The sequence below is a fragment of the Trachypithecus francoisi genome, unplaced genomic scaffold, assembly GCF_009764315.1.
Source record: "Trachypithecus francoisi isolate TF-2019V2 unplaced genomic scaffold, Tfra_2.0 Lachesis_group1, whole genome shotgun sequence".
NCBI lineage: Eukaryota > Metazoa > Chordata > Mammalia > Primates > Cercopithecidae > Trachypithecus > Trachypithecus francoisi.
Window position 1 is genome coordinate 46,045,659 of NW_022681454.1, and position 17,579 is coordinate 46,063,237.

Genomic DNA, 17,579 nt, shown 5'->3' on the forward strand with positions numbered 1-17,579 from the left:
CTCTATGTCAAAAGTGAACTACAGGGCACAAAGACAGTTCATGAGCAGCCTCTATAAGCTGGCAGAAACTGGCTTAAGGTCTGCAGTTGCTCTTCATAAAAGAAGGTTTGTAAGGCTGGTCCTCTGCTGAATCAGAGTTGCAGTGGTCTGGGATGTAAATCAGGGTCAGGAGGGCTATGATAGCTCCTGTTGGTATGGAGTTTAGCAAGAGTGTGGTTTTTCTTCCAAGGGTAAGAATTTAGAAAGTTGTCATGCCAACTGAGCCCTGAGCCCTTGACGCTATAGTAAGTTTTATTTCCTTAACCTTATGGACCATCTTAGTTGATAAAGAGGCATCTGTTTTGATCTCTCAGATCACATATTCTTTTTCATAACGTTGAAAATGAATGAAACATGTATCTGTTTGTAAAAAGTTTGCCAGAACAAAATATTTTAATGTTCCTTCAGAAAAGATGGAATTTGAGAAAGCTTTAGTTCTTCATGATTTTCTGGAGAGAAGAGTCCTGCTTCTAGCTTTAAGATTCTGTTAATGATGATTTTAGGCAGATGTTTCTGAGCCTCTGAAAACTGCACATATTGAAATAAAATTACATTGCAAAATTGAGTAATATGTGTATATGTCTCTCTCTCTTGAAATGCCCTAACAGCAGGAAAGGAATGCTTTCTTATGTTAGTGTTCCAATGCCTAACTTATATAGTTACTCAATAGACATTCATTGATGGAAAATTTTCAGGGCTGGGCATGGTGGTTCACGCCTATAATCCCAGTACTTTGGGAGGCTGAGACGGGTGGATCACCTGAGGTCAGGAGTTCAAGACCAACCTGGCCAACATAGTGAAACCCCATCTCTACTAAAAAAAATTAGCCAGGCATGGTGGCATGCACCTGTAATCCCAGCTAGTCAGGAGGCTGAGGTAGGAGGAGAATCGCTTGAACCCAGGAGGTGGAGGTTGCAGTGAGCTGAGATCACACCATTGTACTCCAGCCTGGGAAACAAGAGTGAAACTCCTTCTCAGAAAGAAAAAAAAAAAAAAAAATCAGATGGTGAAAGATCCATAATAGAATGCAGTTGATAGTTGCTTTCTTATTTTTTATTTTTTTAATTAAAAATATTTTTTAGAGACAGGGTCTGGCTCTGTTGCCCAGGCTGGGGTGCAGTAGTATGATCATTGCTCACTTCAACTTTGAACTCCTAAACTCAAGCAATCCCAGCTACTTGGGACTATAGCTGCTTATGGTCCCACCGTGCATGGCTAATTCTTTTTGGTATTCTTTGTATGATAGGATACTTTTTTAAAATCAGGGGATAGCCATGATATGACTGAATATGGGACTAAAACAGTTCAAGACAAAGGTCAGAATGAACAAATATACCATTTTTACATAAAACATTTTAAAGTTACAACAATTTAATTAAAACTGGTAACAATTCAACTTCAGTGGCATACAAAAATTCTAGTTCTTTACCTCTCCACTTTTCGCCACTTTGGTATTGATGTTAGAAATTACATCTTTCTATATTGTGTATTCATTAACATAATTTATAGTTATTTTTTATGCTTTTGTTTTTTAGATTCTATGCCAAACTTAAAAGTGATCTACACAACAGCATTACACTACTTACAATACTATAGAATTATATATATATATGTGTATATATATATATATGTGTATATATATATATATATATATATGTAGATACAATTATTTTTGTTTTTTTGAGACGGAATCTCACTCTGTTGCCCAGGCTGGAGTCAAGTGGTGTGATCTCGGCTCACTGCAACCTCCACCTCTTGGGTTCATGCAATTTTCCTGCCTCAGCTTCCTGAGTAGCTGGGATTACAGGCATGCGCCACCATGCCCAGCTAATTTTAGTAGAGACAGGATTTTGCCATGTTGACCAGGCTTGTCTTGAACTCCTGACCTCAGGTGATCTGCCTGCCTTGCCTCCCAAAGTGCTAGGACTACAGGTGTGAGCCACTGCACTCGGCTTAATTCTATATTTTATCTACATATTTACCTCTACCAGAGAGTTTTATATTTTTCTATGGTTTTGTGTTCCTGTCTAGTGTCTTTTTGTTTCAACTTGAAGGAGTCTCTTTAGTATTTCTTGAAGGGGGAAGGCCTAGTGGTAATGAACCTCCTCAGCTTTTGTTTATCTGGGAAAGTTTTAATTTTTTTAAAATTTTGAAGGACAGTTTTGCCAGACATACTGTTGTTGGTTGGCAGCTTTTTCCATTTTAGCACTTTGAATATATTACTTCACTCCCTCCTGGCCTGGAGGGTTTCTTTTACTTGAGACGGAGTCTCGCTTCGTCACCCAGGCTGGAGTGCAGTGGCGCAATCTTGGCTTACTGCAACCTCTGCCTCCTGGGCTCAAGCAGTTCTCCTGCCTCATGCTCCCGAGTAGCACCACCATGCCTGGCTAATTTTTGTATTTTTGGTAGAGACGGGGTTTCACCATGTTGGCCAGGCTGGTCTCAAACTCCTGACCTCAAGTGATCCGCTCGCCTTGGCCTCCCAAGGTGCTAGGAGTATTGGTGTGAGCCACCACACCTGGCCCTGACCTGCAGGGCTTCTGCTCAAAAATCTGCTGGTAGGCTGGGCTCGATGGTTCACGCCTGTAATCCCAGAACTTTGGGAGGCCAAGGTGGGAGGATTACTTGAGACCAGGAGTTTAGAACAGTTTGAGCAATATAGTGAGACCTCGTCTCTGCAAAAAATAAAAAGAAAATTATCCAGGCATGGTAGTATGTGCCTGTAGTCACAGTTACTCCAGAGGCTGAGGCAGGAGGATTGCTTGAGCCCAGGAGTTCAAGGCTGCGGTGAGCTATGATCATGCCATTGCACTCCAGCTTGGGTGACAGAGCAAGATCCTATCTCAAAATTAAAAAGAAAAAAGAAACAAAACAAACTGCTTATAGTCTAATAAGATCTCCCTAGTATGAGATGAGTCACTTTTCTCTTGCTGCTTTCAAGATTCTCTCTTTGTCTTTGACATTTGACAGTTTGATAATAATGTGTTTTGGTTTGGGTCACTTTGGTTTATCCTAGTTGGAATTTGTTGAGCTGCTTGAATTTGTATGTTCATTTTCTTCCTCAAATTTGGGAAGATTTTGGCCATTAATCTCTTCAAGTAGGCTTGCTATTCCTTTCTCCCTTTTCCTTCTGGGTCTCCTATCATGCATATATTGGTCTGTTTGATGGTGTTCTAGAAGTATTTTTGGCTTTCTTCACTTTTCTTCATTCTTTCTTTTTGCTTGTCTGACTCAATAATTTTAAGTGATCTGACTTCACATTCACTGACTCTATTTTTTTCTGCTTGATTCAGTGTGCTATTGAACTCCTCTAGTGAATTTTAAAATTCAGTTATTGTATTCTTCTGCTCCAGATTTAGAAAAATGGTTTCTGTGACTTTGTTGATATTCTCATTTTGTACATGTATCATTTTCCTGATTTTGTTTAGTTGTTTATCTTCTCTATTAGCTCACTTAGCATCTTTAAGATGTTTAGTTTGAATCCTTTGTCAGGTAAATCATAGGCCTGCGTTTCTTTGGGGGTTGGTTTCTGGAAATTTATTTTGTTACTTTGATCGGGCCATGTTTTCCTGTTTCTTTGTAGGCCTCGTGACCTTTTGTTGAGATTCAGGCATTCAAAAAACAAACAAAAAAAAAAACAACTAAAAACAGAAAACAAAAGAACCAAAACCCCCAAAGCCAAATAAAAAACAGCTACCTCTCCCACTCTTTAAACACTGGCTTAATAAGCAGGGGAGGGTCTTCACCAGTCAGCCTGGCTAGAGTGTATGGGGACCTCTCAGACCTTTCTGGGAATGCATCTTCTCTGGGCTTGTGTGTATAATTTCTCGGTTAAAAAAGGTTTGCTTGCTTCTTCACTGGAGCTCATCATCTTTTGCTTTTCCTGGTGTCTGTCTGTGGTACTACACTCCCTCTGGTGTTGTAACAAACTGTGGAGCTTGCCCTTGTTCTCAATGGCCCCCCAACCTGCCATCCAAACTGCTGTTCTGGTCACTGTTCCAAGTCAGGTAAGATAGAACCAAGTCCTTGAGCAGCATCACTGAAAAACCAGAATGTTGGATACACAGTGCATTCATCTCTTTCACTCCTGAGGAAAAAGTGGGGTTAGAATTTTTCTCCTGATTGTGCCACCTTGTGCATGGGAGAAGGAATGGCTAGGGCAGGTCAAATGCCATGAATTTTCCTACCCATTTCAATGCACTTGCTGAGGTGCTGCAACCTCTTAACTTGTTTCTGGAGTTCTTACGAAAGCAGTTCGGTTTGTGTATTGTTAAGTCACTGTCTTCCTTGGGGAATGAGGATCTGAGGCTTCCTATTCTGCCACCATACTGATATCACTCTGCAAATATACAATTTTTGATACATTGCTATCACTGTGGGATTTGGGGGTTATGGATAAGTTTGAGGTTACAAACCTATTTATTCCAATATTAAGTCGGTAGCATAAATGAGCAAGATGGTCCAGTGAAGCCATACAGGGAGTGCAGAGACTGGAGAAGGGGAGAGCATGCACCTTCTCCAAAGGGGCAGTAGCTGCTCAGCTCCAGCCTGTCAGTGTCATGCTAGAGTGGCATCGAGGGGATAATCTTCCAGTTTGATTTTCCCAAGGGGAAGATCTTCCAATTTTTTGAGAGAATCTGAAAATAAAGATGAAAAAAAGAACACAAGCAACTCCTTATGGTGGAAAATTTCAAACATGCAAGAGTAGTAAGAATAAGAAAATGAATCTCTACGTCTCTATCACCTTACTCCAGCACTTATCAACTCACGGCCAATTTTATTTCACTTATACTCACTCACTTTCCACACCCCAGTGCCCACTATTGGGTTATTTTGAAGTAAATTCTAGATAACATATCAGTACATCTGTAATTATAGAAATACAGATTTTATAAATGTAGATTTATATCTACATACAGATGTTATAAATGTGCGGACCAGTCAAAACATTCCTGGGGCCTATAATCCATGTAGGCCCATAGTTTAACCTCAGATTAGGGAGTTGTGTTTGGTGGTTGCTGCTTAAACATATTTAGAAGCCATTATCTGAATTATCCCAATACTTTCTTCCATCTGTGACATATGGCACAAATGAAGAGCATTTTGTTTCAGGAGTTTCGGTGTGAGTGACTCACTTGATTTAGTGATCCTCAGACCTGGAAAAAGTTGTCGAGAACCCAGGCACTGTATATAGCCTTGGTTGCGTGACTTGAGAAGGTGGAACATCCACATTCCTAGTCCACATTTGCCTCATAAAATTCCAATGTGCTCTGTGTAAGACTCTGATCTGCCAACCAGAAACACTCCCAAAATTTCTTGGCTGAAAGTCTGGGAGTTGGAGCTTTCACCAGATTACCCACTCTACTCTTTCTTCCCACTTCCTTTTCGCACCTGTCCTCTCCTATTTGTTCTTTCTGACATTTTGACTAATTTTCCTCCATCTCAGCAAGTATCATAAATATTACAGCTGGATTGTTAACTAGTTAAAATGTGGAAACAGACCATTTTATGATTACACAACCAAAGATAGCCTTTAGCAGAAATTTAGTGTGTTTTCATTTCTTTGGAAATCAAAACCAATTCAATTTTCTTTAAAAAAATTAGCTATCTGCAGCTGTATCAATATATGTTTTGGACTGTGACAAGATTCATGCTGTATGTTTATTTTTGTAGTTCACATCCCACTGAGTGGCCTGTACTCTTTCCTTTAAGGTCACTGTCACTAATCCATCTAGTCCCAGGAATAATACTTCCAATACTTTATTTGAAAACTGTAAATATTTTAAAATCTAAAGCCCACAAATCTACTGCACAATATATCTGGCATTGCTGCTGTTAGTTTTAATTTCTTAAAAATCAGATTTAGATAGTAATATAGAGAAAACTCTAGGTTTTAGTAGATCTGGGTTCTAGAGTCTTCCCTGCCCCAATTAGTTGTATATCCATGAGAAAATCTCTTAATTTCAGTGGAACTCAGTTTGTTTCTCTTTTTAAACATTACCAGTTATAAATGTATTTTATTTTATATTATTTTTATTTATTTATTTTTTTGAGACTGAGTCTCACTCTGTTGCCCAGGCTGGAGTGCAGTGGTGCAATGTCAGCTCACTGCAACCTCCGCCTCTTGGGTTCAAGTGATTCTCATGCCTCAGCCTCCTGAGTAGCTGGGACTACAGGTGCATGCCACCACGCCTGGCTAATTTTTGTATTTTTAGTAGAGACAGGGTTTTGCCATGTTGGCCAGTCTGGTTTTGAACTCCTGACTTCAGGTGATCCACTCGCCTTGGCTTCCCAAAGTGCTGGGATTACATGTGTGAGCTACTTTGCCCGGCTTCTATAAATGTATTTTAAATAAAGATTTGTTTTTTAAAACAGTAGTTCCCAAGCTGGGCATGGTGGTTTATGCCTGTAATCCCAGCACTTTTGGAGGCTGAGGTGGGAGAATTTATTGAGGCCAAGAGTTCAAGACCAGTCTGAAAAAAAGACTGAAACCCCATCTCTACAAAAGCCAAAAAAAAAAAAAAGAAAAAATCAGCCAGATGTGGTGACACATGACTGTAGTCCCAGCCACTTGGGAAAATCCCTTGAGTGCTCAGGAATTTGAGGTTACAATGAGCTGTGATTGCACCACTGTACTCCAGCCTGGGCAACAGAGAAAGACCCTGTCTTAAAATAAAATAGGCCGGGCACGGTGGCTCATGCCTGTAATCCCAACACTTTGGGAGGCTGAGGTGGGTGGATCGCCTGAGGTCAGGAGTTCGAGACCAGTCCGGCCAACATGGTGAAACCCTGTCTCTACTAAAAATGCAAAAAAAAAAATTAGCTAGGCATGGTGTCGTGCATCTGTAATCCCAACTACTCGGGAGGTGGAAGCAGGGGAATTGCTTGAACCAGGGAGGTGGGGGTTGCAGTGAGCCAAGACCGCGCCACTGAGACTCTGTCTCAAGAAAAAAACAAATAAAAAATAAATAAATAAAATAATAGTTTTCTATGCCACTACCACTCATTTCTACTGTAGAGTCAACTAATTTCACCTCTTTTACCTATTTTGTTATGTACCTCCGTAACTCGAAAACTTGAAATAACACATTGGTATTACTACTTCTTTTTTTTTCTTTCTAGGCACAATCTATTGACTTCCCAATATAGATGATAACGTTTTCTTTTCTTTTCTTTTTTTTTTTTTTCTTGAGATGGAGTCTCACTTTGTTGCCCAGGCTGGAGTGCAATGGCATAATCTTGGCTCACTGCAACCTCTGCCTCCCGAATTCAAGTGAGTCTCCTGCCTCAGCCTCCCTAGTAGGTGGGATTACAGGCACGTGCCACCACACCTGGCTAATTTTTGTAGTTTTGGTAGAGATCGCGTTTCACCATGTTGGCCAGGCTGGTCTCAAATTCTTGACCTCAAGTCATTCATCCGCCTCAGCCTCCCAAAATGCTGGGATTACAGGTGTGAGCCACCACACATGGCCTATTTTTTTCTTAACCTTACCACAGATGTAGAACATTTTCTATTCCCTCTAAATGTATCATTAGATTATATTATAATTTGTCTTAGATCAGTATTAAATGTTAACATTATTGTGACTATGTGTCTTAGTCCATTTGGGCTGATAAAACAAAATACCATAAACTGGGTAGTTTATACACAACAGAAATTTATTTTTTGCAGTTATGGAGACTAGAAAGTCCAAAATCAAGGAGTCAGCAGCTGCCTGGAGAAGACCTGTTCCTCATAGATAGTTCCTATCCACGAGGATAGGAACGTATGTGAAGACGGGAGCTGTTTCTTGAGTACGCAATTCCCTAGCTGTGTCTTTACATGGTGGAAGCGACCAGCTAGCTCCGAGGAGCTTCTTTTATAAGGGCATTCATTAGTCCCATTCATGAGGGCTCCATCTTTGTGACCTAATCACCTTCCGAAAGGCTCTTAATATAATTACCCTGGCAATTAGGATTTCAACATGAAATATTTGGGGGACATTAACATTCATACCACAGCAGTACATGAACATTTCAGAACTGATCTATGTAGTAAACTATGATTAATTTTCCTTCCCTGTTACTTGCTTTTTGCAGGATTTAGAAATTTAGTAATTAGATTTAGTAATTGCTTAGTTTTCCATGCATTTATCATGAAATATTTATTTGTTAACCCCATGCTCCTTGCCAGTTGTTAGTCCTCTCAAAACGTTCTGATGTATTTTATTATTTCACCTTCCCAAGAAGGCCCGTAAGAAGTCTTGTCCTGCTCTAACCTGGACTGTTTATTTTCATACTTAGAGCAAACTCTCCGTCTGTGATTTTGACATTATCCTCCTGGGTATTCGCTTCACTCTCTTCTGTGCAGATGCCCCTGTTTCTTGTGTGATCATCCTCTTTCTTGGTTTGCTGCTTTATTTTGGTGCAGCATCCTCTCCAGTAGTTACTTGAGATACGGTACATGGGAGGAAAATTTTTTGAGTTCTTCTTGTCTAGAGTCTTTATTTTACTCTCAAGATGTCATTGATAGCTTGGCTAGGTATAGCATTGTAGGTTGTAAATAACGTTCCTACAAAATTTTGAAGGCTTTGTTCATTTCCTTTTTTTTTTTTTCTGAGATGGAGTCTCGCTCTGTCACCCAGGCTGGAGTGCAGTGGCCCAGTCTCAGCTCACTGCAACCTCCACCTTCTGGGTTCAAGCGATTCTCCTGCCTCAGCATACCTAGTAGCTGGGATTATAGGCACGTGCTACCATGCCTGGCTAATTTTTATATTTTTAGTAGAGATAGCATTATAGCGATGCTGATCTTGAACTCCTGACCACAGGTTATCAGCCTGCCTTGGCCTCCCAAAATGCTGGGATTATAGGTGTGAGCCACCGTGCCCAGCCCGTTCATTTATTTTTAGTTTTATTATGGTCAGCATTCCGAAGTCATTTTTACTCTGGATCCTTCCTTGAGACCTGCTTTTTCTCCCTGGAAGCTTATGGCATCTTCGCCTAGATCCCAGTATCCTGATGGGAATCACGGTGTAAGTCTATTCACATCCAGTGTAGTACAGTGATTTAGAGCACTCAGTGTACAGCACGGCCCAGCTGCAGTTGAATGCCAGTTTTATCACTTACTGACTGTATTGGCTTGGACAGGTTATTCAGTTTTTCTCAGCTTTAATTTCTACATGTGTAAAAGGTGGATAATGATGGTTTTGATAAGGAAATGAGTTAAATATATTAAAGCAGTTAGAACAGTGCCTGGCACAGAGGAAGCCCTAATACTGTTCGTGTTAGCTACTCTTACCATTATCCATTATACCTGACATGCTTCAAACCCTTGCAGTCTAGAAACTCATGCCCCTCACTTCTAGGAAATTATCTTAAAAATTAATTCGTATGTATTTCTATCTTTTTGTTTTCCCTACACTTTCTAGAAGAAGTACTACTATTCATGTACTGCACTGGCCTTCTAATTTTTTATCTTTTCTCTCTTGTTTTTTATCCCTTTGCCTTTTGCTGCAATTTGTGGGAGATCCTTTCAGTTTTGTCCTCCAACCACAATAAGTTTTTCTTTCCTGCTACTATATTTTTATTTTTTTCTCTGAATACTTGCCTTTCTCCTTGGTAAAGGTAACCTGTTTTATTCATAATTGCTTAGTTTTTCTTATCTGTGAGGATACAAAATAGATTTCTTCTCCCTGCATCGTATGTGTTCCTTCAAGGCTGTTTTTCTGCTTATTTTTTATCTCCATCTGTCATGTGAAAAGCTCTCCCAGTAATCCAGGTGTGACAAAGCACATGACTTAAGGAAGTGAAGGTGGAGTAGATGATGCGGCTCTGACTCAGGAGTCGTGGAAGAAGTAGAAATCACAGCATAGCTTGGGAAAAACGATGCGAGTGAATGAAAGGGAGGAGCCTAGGATGACTTTTAGATTGTGGGCTTGGGCCATGGGGTACATGCTGTCGTCAGAACGGGAAAAGAAGAATTGCCTTGGGCCTGTAGGAGATACATTTTGTTTTCGTTAGGTTGGTGTTTGAAGCTCTCAGGAGACACTCTAGTGGAGATCTCCAGTAGAGTGGGCTTTACAGGTGTGCTGCTCAGGAAAGGGAAAGCGGAGAGATGAAAACTGAAACCAGGCCGGGCGCGGTGGCTCAAGCCTGTAATCCCAGCACTTTGGGAGGCTGAGATGGGTGGATCACGAGGTCAGGAGATCGAGACCATCCTGGCTAACACGGTGAAACCCCGTCTCTACTAAAAAATACCAAAAAAAAAAACTAGCCGGGCGAGGTGGCGGGCGCCTGTAGTCCCAGCTACTCGGAAGGCTGAGGCAGGAGAATGGCGTAAACCTGGGAGGTGGAGCTTGCAGTGAGCTGAGATCTGGCCACTGCACTCCAGCCTGGGCCACAGAGCGAAACTCCGTCTCAAAAAAAAAAAAAAGAAAACTGAAACCATGGATGTCTCTGAGTTCATCCAGGAGACTATGCAGAATAAAAGAGAGATAGCATAGAAGAGGCAGATATTGAGAAAAAAATGAACTGGTTATCTAAACCCCAGGTGAATTGCATGCTGAAATTTTTTTGTTTTTCTTTGAGATGGAGTCTTGCTCTGTCGCCCAGGCTGGAGTGCAGAGGCGCGATCTCGGCTCACTGCAACCCCCACCTCCCTGGTTCAAGCAATTCTCCTGCTGGGATTACAGGCATGTGCTGCCATGCCTGGCTATTTCTTTTTGTATTTTTAGTAGAGACAGGGTTTCATCATCTTGGCCAGGATGGTCTTGATCTCCTGACCTTGTGATCTGCCTGCCTGTCCCTCCAAAAGTGCTGGGATTATAGGCGTAAGCCACCATGCCTGGCCCTAATTTTTGTATTTTTAGTAGAGATGGGGTTTCACCCACCTTGGCCAGGCTTGTTTCGAACTCCTAACCTCAAGTGATCCACCTGCCTCAGCCTCCCAAAGTGCTGGGATTACAGGCATGAACCACCACGCCCGGCCTGCGTGCTGTAATTTTTTTAACGAAAAATAGTTTGGAATATAATTTTTAAAATCAGTTATTTACTTAGGTTCTTAAGAAATTCAGAACACCAATTTGTGAGGATAAATTTCTTTTTTTCTTCTTTTTCTTTTCTTTTCTTTTTTTTTTTTTTTGAGACAGGGTCTCACTCTGTTGCCCAGGCTGAAGTGCAGTGGCGTGATCTTGGTTCACTGCAACTTCTGCCTCCTGGGTCAACTGATCCTCCCACCTCAGCCTTCCCAGTAGCTGGGACCACAGCCGTGCATCACCACACCTGGCTAATTTTCTTTTTTGTGTTTTTAGTAGAGATGCTGTTTTGCCATGTTGCCCAGGCTGGCCTTGAACTCCTGAGCTCCAGCGATCTACCTGCCTCCGCCTCCTGAAGTGCTGGAACTATAGGCGTGAGCTACCGTGCCTGGCTTGTGAGAACAAATTCCATTCGTCAGGGCAAACACAGATCGCAGGTAGCCCTCGAGCTGAGGAAAAGCTTTGATTTTTGGTAAAATTTGTGAGTCCACAGCTTTCTGATCGATTTGGCGCTGCTCTGGAATCTTGTATTTCTCTTTTTCTGTGTTGAAGATCTCACCTTCCTGTTTCTGGGCTTCCGCAGCTGCTGCTTCTTGAAGTAAGCGTCAGTAAGATGTTCTGGGATTTTTACAGTGCTGATATCAATTTTGGTTGAGGTAGCAGTGACAGATTTCTGGCGTGTTCTTTGTAGAGGATCTTGGTTGAGGACCAGAGGTTCAGTCATAAGTAACAAGCCACTAGCCAGCTGCTTCAGGAAAACCACCCTCTTGCCTCTGTGGCGCCCAGTGAGGGTGATCAGAATGGTCCCAGGGATGATGCTGGCTCACAGTTTTTTCATGTGCTGACTGAAGGGTTTTTTGCCGTGGCTCAACAGCTTTTGAGGCACATCTTCAGTAGGATAATATCTAGGCATTTTGTGATGTTTAACCACCCGGTATCCCTGTTCTTGTCATCACCAACTGGTTTTGTAACAGTTGCAAAAACCTTTTCCTTTTTCTTTCCAACCTTGGATTCCGCAGCTGAGTGCTTCCTCTTGTACATGGGCTTTGGGATACAGCTGATCGGGAATACCTGCCAATTCCTCTGACCAGGACAGGATTTCAGCTGCAATGGGGCTTCTCCTTCCTGCACTTTTTAGTCTTGAGGTTACCCCTTTTTATCTTGCCACCAGCATGAGCCTTCTTGGCTTCTGGTTTCTTCTCTTTAGGATCTGGCTTCTCAGCCTTTTCACCCACTATCTTGCAAGATGGGAAAGAGAACTCAGCATAGAAATTTAACAGTGAATGATTGGAATTTATGGAATCTTTTTATTTTCGGTTGACAAAGTGTATTACATTTTATCCATGAAAACGTTTTATCTAATAACAAAGAACAAACAGAAGAAAGAAAAAAATTAACAAGAATTTATTATATACTTGAAACTCTTCTAGGCATTCTATTTATATTCTTTAGTCCTTACCACAACCCTGCAAGGGAGAAAGGGGTGAGAAAGAGCAGAGCAGAGTTCTAACATCAGGAGGAGAAGAAAGTCTGGGGTTGGGGCTGGGCCAGGCTCTTATGAGGCAGGACTTACGCCATCGGTTGACAGAGCAGGAAGAATGGAGGGAGAAAGTCTCCCCTTTGCTCATTGTCTGTGTCTCAGGATCTTGCTTTCCCTAGGACAGAGGTTTCCCTAACCTCTTTTCATCTTTTGATTTTATTTTATTTAGAAACACGGTCTTGTTCCATTGCTCAGGCTGGAGTACAGTGGCACCGTCATAGCTCACTGCAGCTTCAAACTCGTGGCCTCAAATGATCCTCCTGCTTCGGCCTCCTGAAGAGCTGAGATTACAGGCATGAGCCACTGTACTTTATAACCTCTTTTCATTGTAGTTCTAAGAACAGTTATCTTCTTTCCCATTCCAGTAAATGGCACAATTTTTATGCCATTGCTTAGGCCAGAAACCCAGGGAATCATCTGTGATTCCTCCAGGTCCCTCATCTCCTCTTTGGTCCAATCTATTGGCGAGTATCATGGGCTCTACCTCCTGAATATATCCCACATGTATCAGTTTCTCTCTTACCTCTATCATCCTCACCCTAGCCTCCGTCATCTCTTGTTTGGAATATGGAGAATGCCTCTTAACTGACCTCCTTGCTTTCATTTTTGACTTTCCTATAGTCTGTTCTCAACAGCCACAGTGATATTTTAAAAATGGCAATCATGTTATTGCCAAAAAGATCCTGTCACTTCCGAGTAATGCCCTTCCCCACGGCCTACCAGGCCCTGTGCTTTCTGATACTTGCCTTGCTCTGTGACCTCATTCCTCCCACTCATCATCCAGCCCCACTGGGCTCCAGCACCATGGCCTACTTGCTGTTTCCGACATATCAGACTTGTTCCCACCTTAGGGCCTTTGTTCTTGCTTATTTTCCCCAAGATTCTGAGCCCTCACATTTTTGCAGGCCTGCCTCCTGATTATTGAGGACTTGGCTGAAATAACATCTGCTGCGGGAGGCCTCCTGGGACCTCCCTACCACCCCTAGAGAAATTGGCCTTTCCTTTTACTCGGTCATTTGCAGTGACAGCACCTTGTTTGAGTTCCTTTACAGCACTCACATCACTCTCTGCAGTTATTTATTTGCTTGCTTTTTTATTTGTCTGTGTTTCTCTGTGTTGTCTCTAGTGTCTACAATAATACCTACCCAGAGTAGCCACTCTATCAGTATTTGTTGGATAAATGATTGTATTACTTTAAAAATTGTCAAAGCCAGGTGTGGTGGGACGGCCAGTAGTCCCAGCTACTCAGGAGGCTGAGTTGGAAGGATCGCTTGAGCTCAGGTGTCTGAAGCTGCAGTGAGCTATGATTATGCCTCTTCACTCCAGCTTGGGCAACAGAGTGAGACCCTGTCTCTAATAATTTTTTAAAAAAGATTGTTTGAAAAGGTGCCACTTTTTTTTTTTCACCTTTGAGACAGGGTCTCACTCCAATGCCCAGGCTGGAGTGCAGTGGTGTGATCATGGCTCACTGTAGCCTCGATGTCCTGTACTCAGGTGACTCTCCCACCTCAGCCTTCTGAGTAACTGGGACTACAGCCATGCACCACCATGCCCGGCTAATTTTTTTGTATCTTTGGTAGAGACAGTGTTTTGCCATGTTGCCCAGGATGGTCTTGAACTCCTGACTCAAGCGATTCACCCAAAGTGCTAGGATTACAGGTGTGAGTCACCACAAATGACCAAAAAGGTGCCACTTTTGAAGAGTGCTCAAGGGATTTGATTCTGCTGTTCTCTCTTATAAATTCTTTGACCCACATATTTTTTCAGGTTTATTGAGGTGTAATTGGCTGTGACATAAACTGCACCTGCTTAAGGTATGCGATTTTGATGAGTTTTGACATGTGTCTGCACCTGTGGGACACCCTCACGTGAAGCTAATGAACATGCCATTGGCCCAAGAGCTTCCTTGTGCCCCTTGTAATCCATCCCTTCTCACTGTTCTCCCACCACCAGCCTCTAGGCAACCACTGATCTGCTTTCTGGCACTATAAATTGGTTTGCATTTTGAGAATTTTATATAGATAGAATCATTCAGTATATACTATATTTTGGTTTCTTATATTCAGCATAATTATTTTAAGATTCATCCATGTTATTGCATGTGCATTCCTTTTTATTGCTGAGTGGGATTCTGTTGTCAGGATATATCACAGTTCGTTTAGCCGGGAACCTATTGATAAACATTTGGGTTGCTTCCAGTTCTCAGTGCTTACAAATAAAGCTGCTGTGAGTGGTATCTGGGCATATGCTCTCATTTCTCTGGAGTAAATACATCCAGGAGAGAAATGGCTGGCTTACAGGTGCATGTTTAGTTGAGTATATTTTCTTTCTTTTCTTTTTTTTTTTTTTTTTTTTTAATGAGACGGAGTCTCGCTCTGTCGCCCATTCTGGAGTGCAGTGGTGCAATCTCGGCTCACTGCAAGCTCTGCCTCCCGGGTTTATGCCATTCTCCTGCCTCAGCCTCCCGAGTAGCTGGGAATACAGGCGCCCGCCACCGCGCCTGACTAATTTTTTTGTATTTTTAGTAGAAACGGGGTTTCACCGTGTTAACCAGGATGGTCTTGATCTCCTGACCTTGTGATCTGCCCGCCTCGGCCTCCCAAAGTGCTGGGATTACAGGCGTGAGCCACCGCGCCCGGCCTATTGGGTACATTTTCAAATCTCTGTTTTAGTTCTGAGGGAACTGGGGGGCTAAGTGAAGGATCTGTAACTTACCCAAGGTGACACAGCTTTTTTTTCTCTTTTTTGAGACCAAGGTCTAACTCTCAATGGAGTGCAGTGTCCCAATCACTGCTCACTGCACCCTTGACCTCCCGGGCTCAAGCAATCCTCCCACCTCAGCCTAAGGAGTAGCTGGGACTGCAGGCGCCCACAACCGCCTTAGCTAGTTTTGGCAGTTTTTGCCAAAATAAGGGTTTCGCCTTATTGCCTAGGCTGGTCTCGAACTCCTGGGCTCAAGTGATCCACTCGCCTTGGCCTCCCAAAGTGTTGGGATTATAGGCTTGAGCCCCTGTGCCCTGCCTCAAGGTGATGCAACTTTTAAGGGAGTGATGAGACGCAAGTCTAGATTCCTGTCACTTCAAAGTTCGTTATTTTCCAGAAACCTGTGCTGTTGAGTTACTTGTTTGGTCCACCTTTGACCTGGGGCCTGTATGGTCTGCCAATATCTGCTGATGCCCTGCTGACACTCTGCTCTCATTAAGACCTCTAGTACCTGCTGATGCCTGGATGTGTGGCTTTTTTTTTCCCCGTAACACACTATGATTCTGTAGCCTGCATGTCTTGCTTACTGGGACTGGTAGGTGTTGCTTACTTGGTACTTACGTAGCCAGAGTTTGCTGAGGCTGCTTTCAGCCAGCATTGTGCTAAGTAAGGCCCTTGCTGGCCCATGTATTTGATAAAGAGCTTAACTTTACTTAAGGTGGGTGAGGCCTATGTACAATTTACTTCAGGACCAGTGAATATGGGCTTTTCTCTTTAAAAACAGCACTCAAGATGATCTGAGCCCAGGAATTTGAGGGGATAGGGAGCTATGATCACACCACTGCACTTCAGCCTGTGTGACAGAGTAAGACGCCGTCTCAAAACAAAACACACCCACCCACCCACACGCACACACACAAACCCAAAAAAAACAACCAGCAATTGAAGAGCTTTCATAGCTTCAGTGACCAATCAGAGTGAGAATCTCATATCTCATGTGATTAGTTTCTTGGGCTTAAACTGCTTGCTTAGGTCACAATAGTTAAAAATCCAACCGCACAATTGTAAAGTTGAGTCTTATTACCCAGAAATAATCTCTGGAGATTTTCAAGGTTAAAATGTCCAGCCTGCCTCTTGAATCCAAGGCCCAAAGCCATATACCCTGGCCCCACCAGAATCTTTGTTATTTTGGTCCTCACATTCCACCCTAATTCTCAACAATTCTGGTCAATTATACCGGATGCTAGAGTTTTGAGGGGCATCAAAAATATGATACCTTTGTTCTTTGTCTAGGATCTGGACCAAATGTGAAATAATACCAAAGAGTAAACAGGTAGGAAATCCAAACATCAGCTTTATGATTGCAAAAGCTCACACTGAAGACATGTCTTGTACAGGGGCAAGTGGGCCCCATACTAAAATTTGGAATAAGATAAATTCCCCTATCCAATCTCTGGCAGTTCTGGGCCACAGAAGGCCTTCTGGGCAGCAGGGCCATTTTCAGCAAGTGTCCTAAAACCTGTAAAAAGAATAGTGATTTTTTTAAAGTTTTGAAATGGAGTCTCGCTCTTGTTGCTCAGGCTGGAGTCCAGGGGCACAATCTTGGCTCACTGCAACCTCTACCTCCCAGATTCAGGTGATTCTCCTGCCTCAGCCTCCTGAGTAGCTGGGAATACAGGCGGGCACCACCACGCCTGGCAATTTTTGTATTTTTAGTAGAGACATGGTTTCACCATGTTGGCCTAGTTGGTCTTGAACTCCTGGCCTCAAGTAATCCACTCCCCTTGGCCTCTCAAGGTGCTGAAATTACAGTCATGAGCCACCATGCCAAACCTTTTTTATTTTTAAATTTTATTTATTTATTAATTTTTTTATTTCAATAGCTTTAGGGGTATAGGTGGTTTTTGGTTACATGAATGAATTTTACAGTGGTGAAGTCTGGGTTTTTAGTCCACCCATTACCTGAATAGTGTAGGTTGTGCCTAATAGGTAGTTTTCAATCCCGCATTACCTCCCACCCTGCTCTGATTCTCTAATGTTCATTATATCCCCCGTATGCCGCTGAACATCCATAGCTTAGCTCCCACGTTTAAGTGACAACACGCGGTATTTGGTTTTCTGTTCCTGAGTTACTTCATTTCCGTCGATAATAGCCTCCAGTTCCATCCAAGTTGCTGCAAAAGACACTTTTTTTTTATGGCTGAATAGTATTCCATGGCATATATCATACCACATTTTCTTTATCCATTCATCAGTTGATGGACACAGGTTGATTCCATATCTTT

General features: G+C 42.4%; 1 pseudogene; it reads right to left on the minus strand.

Moving 5' to 3' along the window:
• Positions 1-11,086: 11,086 nt before the first annotated feature.
• Positions 11,087-15,952, minus strand: LOC117084892 (annotated as a pseudogene).
• Between the last annotated feature and the right edge of the window lie 1,627 nt (positions 15,953-17,579).